The sequence below is a fragment of the Aplysia californica genome, unplaced genomic scaffold, assembly GCF_000002075.1.
Source record: "Aplysia californica isolate F4 #8 unplaced genomic scaffold, AplCal3.0 scaffold00166, whole genome shotgun sequence".
NCBI classification, from domain to species: Eukaryota; Metazoa; Mollusca; class Gastropoda; order Aplysiida; family Aplysiidae; genus Aplysia; species Aplysia californica.
The window spans coordinates 1-7,500 of record NW_004797436.1 but is presented as its reverse complement, the minus strand read 5'-3'; positions in this window follow the sequence as shown (position 1 = coordinate 7,500).

Below are 7,500 nucleotides of genomic sequence, written 5' to 3'. Positions count from 1 at the left end.
ATAACTAATGAATTCTCTTTCAAACATCAATTACAAATGTATCAAGAGGCGCTCATCAATATTTGAGCAAGTGGAGTTATTGATATCACCATAAAGCGTGTTCATTTATATTGCTTTAGATGAAAGAAGTAGTCATCTATCCTGAGTAGAAGTTAAAATATTTGCAACTGAAGGAAAGGGGGGGGGGGTCACCTGGTTTCAGAGGTTGCGAGAATATAGCAGCCGAAGAAACTACAAGACATGACCTCACCAAAAGAGATCCCTGCAAAAAGTAAGTTGTTGTTTTTGTTCTTGGTTTCGTTGGTTATTTTGTTTGAGTATTTTGTTGTTTTATTTGTTATCTAAGTTGCCATTGATTTTGTTGTTGTTGTTGTTGTTGTTGCAGTTATCATAGTAGAAGTAGTAGTAGTAGTAGTAGTAGTAGTAGTAGTAGTAGTAGTAGTAGTAGTAGTAGTAGTAGTAGATGTAGTAGTAGTTGTTGTTGAAATTGCTGCTGTCGTTGTTGTTGCGATGATGTTTAAGGACTTTTTAAGATACAATGTTTAAAATGGAGCTCAAGATCATGCTTCAGGCACCAAACTGAGAGCAAAAATAAAAGAAAGACGAGAAAATTACTTGGGACTGAACTAAGATTTGAACTCCGATCACCCGCGTGAACTTTCAGAGACTGCAACGACAAAAAGGCTTGACGCATGACCAGCCATGCAAACAATGACAGCAAATAATCCATCCAGGAAAAAAGATTGACCTTCGATAGTTTTTTTTTTTTTTAATCCATTAAGATTTAGACCAATTCCTAATTCTGAAAAACAAAATCTTTTAACATTTTCAATTACGTATACAGTTAATTTTTCTATGTAACCCTATCCGTACGCCATGTTTTACTTTCGTGTCCTTACGACGTGGGGAACTCTGTGCCACCACTTTCAAAGAGGAAATTTAGTCGCTAATCCCACCCGTACGCTTTGCATAGCAGTCTGTCAAAATGAGTTTTAGAGAAATACTGAAAGTTTTAAAGAGATCTTCCCACTAGAAGTATTCTAAAATATGAAGAATACAACCTCGAGGGTACAAAATGACCCCAGGGCGTACGGATAGGGTTAACTATTTTTGTTTCTTGAAGCTTACGATTTTCATGAAAAGGTTTATAAGACGTTTAAGTAAATAATTTAAACTCTCAGCTCTTTCTCCACCCTTTTGATATCTCAAATATCTCTTTTGTCCCGTTTCCTAATCTTTTTGTATCAGGTGAGGGGCCCAAAACTCGTAATATATTTGCTGTACCATCACGTCGTACATTATTTGATATCATGTTCTCTTTCAACGTTTTTGAACGAGGCGAACAAGTGTACATAGGCTGGGTTTGGAACTGCTCTTCATCAGGTATTAAAATTATGAATGCAGAGACGCATCGTGTGTCATAAAAGAGATTTTAATTATATCTAGATCTAGAACGTTTTACATTCATGTGCGGCAAGTAGAGAACAAAACGCAAAATACGGGCACTACATTTGAGAAAGCAAGTCTGTTTACATGTCCCCTTTCCAGTGTCGTGACTTGTTATGCTAAAGTGAGGCTTTGCTCTCTACAGTTCAGTAACGACGAATAAACCACACAGGTTTGCAACGACATGTGGGGTAGTCAGGCATTCCCATGTATAGAAACCAATGAAACATTTGCATTTCTGGATTTTGTAATAAGCTCTTTTTTAAAGATGTTTGGTATTTTCTAATTGGTAAGAACCAAAAGAAAGTCATGCAAATAGATTTCATTCTCTCGACTTTCAACAATAAATTTTGACATATAAAAAGATAATTCTATCGCTTTCGAATGTAGCAACAAGCGTATTCAATGTGCGTATCATGAGGCAAGGGGTCTTTTCGGAAAAAAAATAAAACGAAGAGAATGTTCAGAAATCTGCGGAAAATTCACTTATTCAAGAACTTTGTATGCACCCCACCCTTCTGTTCCTTACGATTAGATGCTTTAAGAGGTAGATCTAGTACACTGTTGTATGGTATATTGAAAAAGTAATGAAAGAAGCCCAAGTGAACCGGTCACTTACGAGAACAATTAGGTAGCAACAAATTTGATTTCTATGACAATTGCCTCGACATAAGGCTTTGGACATCTTGCTACCATTGGAAAAATAGGAGGCAAAAGAGGCAGGGGGAAGACCCAGAAAACATTATTAATTGCAAAACCCAAACAGATGGGTGATGGTGAAACACCAGGATAATGTGCAATTTTTTTAGAGCATCCGAGAGAAGAAATAAATAGGTAATCATGATAGCACCATGGCTGTTTCAGATCTGGCCCTCTATAATGAACGGCTATAATACATTCAAAGTCAAATGCTAATGTTCGTCAAAGTCAAGCACCAAATTTTGTAGTAAAACGATATAAATCTGGGTACGTAACAAATATTCTCAAAGAAGTACTTTGACTTTTTATGTTATAAATATCTCATGATACCGCACCAATTAATCTTTAAAACTGAAGGAATTATACAATCCACCAAGACATTTGTTAGGCGACGAGTCGGGCTCGATCCGCGTGTGCCACGACAGTCGCTTTGCGCCCTCAATCTGGCCAGAAAACCCTTCCGACTCGATCCGGTTCGCCAATGGTCACCCCGTATAAGATAGACAGACAGATTGAGAGGGAGAGAGAAAAGGAGAGAGAGAAAGAAAGAAAGAGAGAGAGAGAGAGAGAGAGAGAGAGAGAGAGAGAGAGAGAGAGAGTGAGTGAGAGAGAGAGAGAGAGAGAGAGAGAGAGAGAGAGACAGAGAGAGCGGGGGGGAAATAGAAACAGGAAGAGAAAGAGAAAGTTGATGAGGAACATGTTATAGAGTGATGGATCATGTTTGTGTGTTGTATTGTGTGTGTTTGTGTGTGTTTGTGTGTGTGTGTGTGTGTGTGTGTGTGTGTGTGTGTGTGTGTGTGTGTGTGTGTGTGTGTGTGTGTGTGTGTGTGTGTGTGTGTGTGTGTGTAATAGAGAACGAAATGTTATTGTTCATTTATAGCCAGCTCTAAAAAATAATCCTCATTGCGCACTACAGAGAAAAAAGATAATATTTTTTTCAATCCTTAGTCAGTTTGCAGAAACAATATTGGAATGTGAAATATGAAATAGTATAGGTTGAACGCCGCTATCAACGTTGTTACAGAAATAAAAATTATGGTTGTAATGTACACGCACAAATCTGCAATAAGTTACGACTACTGTTGAATGTGATATTTATGTTCTAATTGTAAGCAAAATTCAAATTAGCCACCCTTTAATTTGCAAATGTGCCGCATCGTGGAGAAATCAGGCGCTCGTCAAAATAACCTTCCCGCGTTTTTTCGAGTAATTTTGCAACATTTGCATAATTTTGGAGTCCCCTCTTTTTTTCACGTTTTTTCCCTGTTTTTTCCCCCACAAAACAATTAATTAACGCCTCGCAATGTAACTAAAGGGAAGTAGTCACTGTTATAAGTCTCATTTAAGTGACAAGTTGGTTATTTCTCCTGTTAGAAGATCTTGCTTATTGGTTGGGATTTTGTTCATTTAACATGTTCAATTTTTCAGCCCATCCAAAGTTGTTGTTCTTATGACTGCCGATGTTTCATGGTTGACAGGTGTCCCTGGTTTTAGTAATGTGCCAGCATCAGAGGTCCAGATGTCCATTTTTAACATTTTTTAAAAACAGTTCTCTTTCCTCTATAGATCTAGTTTTAGATCTACAGTTGAAAATTACAGAGTTAACAGAGATTATATTTTTTGGTTGTTTTTTTCTGACTGATGTGTATTGTTTTCTTTCCAAATACACAACAAATTACTGATACTGATATGTTCTGTTTTCAATTTTTCTGTACATAAAACATGAAAATCTTGAAAATTCTTGTTGAAAAAGTGCAAAACATGTAACTTGCATAATTTTTGCATAATTTTGCTTTTTTGTGCATAATTTGGCCATCAAAATTTGCATAATTCTACGGGGACAGAAATAATTAAATCGAGGAAACCTGCAATTTTCCGCTGATTTGGCAATATTTATAGCATTTCTAAGAATGTATTTATTTTTCTTTTTAGCTCAACACCTTTTGTGTCCATCTAAAACTACATTTCTCTGTGGATTTACTGAAAATGTTTATACAAACGTTGATTAAAGATTTAAAAAATCCTAATTTCCAGTTTCCAAACACTCTCAAGCTAAGGAAGTCACCAAACTTTGGCTGCCATTTTGGTGCAAATTTTACCTCTGACACAAGGCGACCCCGCCTCCTTCATTCCCAAAATCTAGACTTCTTTTCAAGAATGATGAGTTCTTTATTCTTCAATAGCAAGACAAACAAACAAGTTTTAAAATAATACCAATAACTCCACATGCCCATAAAATGACGAGCCGCCAAATAGAGCTCGTTATCTTCTTCTTCTTCTTCTTCTTCTTCTTCTTCTTCTTCTTCTTCTTCTTCTTCTTACCATGGCCTAGAGGTTAAGATGTTCGCCCTTTATTCAAAGGTCCCGGGTTCGAACCCGGGAAGCGACGGAAAATTTTCCTTCTCTAGAATTGTCTCCTTTAGTCTCTTCTCATGCTCTCTAGCAATTTAATTTTTCTCTCGTCTGCTTTCTACAGCTACTCCTTGGCTCCTTCTTACTGTTGTCTTTCAGCCACACCCCTGATCTTCTGGTAGGAAAGATCTCCACCAAGCCTTCTCGGACAAGGGAGAAAAATCTCGGAGTTGCCGTGGGCAAGTTGTGCACGTTAAAGATCTCTTGGTGTTCTATAATCGATAAGAGTAGGCTTCGGCCGCCACACTGGCTAAATTCAAAATTTCCCACCAATTGAAAATGAAAACTGTTCCGCGCGCTAATATATGGTCTATACAGTTGCGAACGCCGTAAAACACTTACACTTAGAAAAGGAAAGAAAAACTAGAAACAGAAAAAAGACCCAAAAAAGAGCAGGAATTAAAGAAAGACAGAAAGGCCAATAGATTGAAAGAAAAAGAGAAAGAAAAGAGAGAAAGAAAGAATGAAGAAAGAAAGAAAGGAAGAAAGAAAGAAAGAGAGAAAGAAAGAAAGATGCACTGCAGAATAAAAGAGGGAAAAGGAGAAACAAGAAGAAAGGCAGAAATAAACAAACAACCAAACAAACAAAGGAAGAAAATATAGGGAAGAAAAACAAGGAAACAGAATTTTTTACAATAAATAAATAAAAATAATAGAAATGTAAAGGCTGATAAAAAAATTATATTTTAATAAAATAGTTGAACAATGAAAAATAGCAAACAATAAGATAGAAACAAACAACAAATTAGAAAGACAAAATACATTTTTTTAAACGACAAAAGAAAGAAAAACAAAAGAAAGGAAGAAAGAAAGGAAGACAGAAAAAAGAAACAAAACAATCTTTTAAAAAACCACAACCATCGATGGTTGCAAATAAAATTATTAATGGAATATCTCTCTCTCTCTCTCTCTCTCTCTCTCTCTCTCTCTCTCTCTCTCTCTCTCTCTCTCTCTCACACACACACACACACACACACTCTCTCTCTCTCTCTCTCTCTCTCTCTCTTTCTCTCTCTCTCTCTCACTTACCTCCTAATTTTGATTACCTCAGTAACCTTACAAGAACCGCAGAGATAGACTGATCGAGCGAGCCTATTCCACGCACTGTCGGCACTGTCCTCGTTTCCATGAAGTCTGATGTTTTATATCTTTGCTCACGTCGTCACGTAGAATCAGGTTTGGTTTGCTTAGGGTGTATAAACCGAGTCCGCAAACAGGTCGACCTTTGCACCGCTTATATTAGTATGCAGTATGCAAATTAGCTCAATGAATCTCGTAGCGTGAAAAGTGCAAAGGGTTTCGAGTTTCTGACCTGCTTTTGTTATCGTATTGGATAATAATAATAATAATAATAATAATAATAATAATAATAATAATAATAATAATGATGATGATGATGATGATGATAATAATAATAATAATAATAATAATAATAATAATAATAATAATAATAATAATAATAATAATAAAATAACATTTATATAGCACATTTCCCAAAAAAAGTAGCTCAATGCACTTTACATTGGAATACCCATTTTCAAAATCTTTCTTACTACATGTGCTTCCATTCTTCTCATGTAATAAATATTTATGCACACACCCATAACGCGCACGCGTACACACACACACACACATACACACACACACACACACACACACACACACACACACACACACACACACACACGGAGTATTTTCATTCAGACAACTATAATATAAATGACGCTAAAAGCTTTATGAAGGATAGGCCTGTAGGGACAGAAAATGCTTATGATGTATTTTGAAGCTATCAAGTGCTCTTGTTTGTCTTAGTTCCATGTGTAATCTGTTCCACATAAATGGACCAAGATATGAGAAAGATCTCTCTCCATATGATTTGTATGATTTAACGGGTGTCACAAGAAGGGTGTTATCGTTTGATGATCTTAGATTTATGCGAATTCCCGTTTAACAGTCAGAAGCAATTTTATTTGGGTGATAAGGAAAGGGCCGCTTCCATAAAAACTTGACATAATGTGAAACTCCAAATCTTTGACGCCAAATTTCTGAAAATTAGGTACTGAGAATATAGAACTTTGTAATTCTGGGGTAGCGAGATTTCGAACCCGGGACCTATTGAATGAGAGGCAAACACCGTACCTCTAATAAAAAATAGAATTCTGAAAGCAGAAACCAGAATATTGCAGACTGTACCTAAAATGTGCCCGTAACATCAATGCCGATGCTTTTGTCCGTTTTCTGAAAGAATACTTTGGGCTCGCCTACCAGTGGGTACAAACCTATAAAATCATTGATGTTAAAGATACCCATCTGAAATTGTGCACTTTTACTCTTCAGATAACGGTGCATGTTTTAAACCTTTAAAAAAAGGCCACGTCTAGAAAACTGGCCGTTGAATTTGATTCTTACATACAAAATTAGATTGCTTTTTGCGTGTTTTGATCAATTGCAGGCTCGATATAAATGCAAACACACAATTTTGTCCCAATAGCTACTTTAGTTGGTTTAGGATAGTGGGAATTCAAGAACATTTGCAGAAAGTTTCAAGCAAAAATGCTAAAAAGGTTTGAAAAAAAAAAGTTTTTCAAGAAATATGCCTACACTTTGCTGTCAGTGGCCACATTTAAGACTAATTTGCATAATATTCAAATTTTGTTCCGACGTTCCAACATTTTTCTTTAAATATGGAGTCCAGGCATATTACGAGAAGACAGTTTCCAAAAATAGGTTTTAGCATCCTGGTACCTTAAAAAATCAGTCCATGAAAAAAGTGACGACCAATTGTGCAATAGGGTGGTACTGCCATTCTCCACGTTTCGTTTTCTTGCCTTGTCGCATAAAACCACGTTTCGACGTTCAGGGTCACATTTTTTCCCCTTTCACATACTGGAAAGCGTAAATGAACTTTACAGGTGGATCTAGGTTTCTTTACCGCTCACCCCC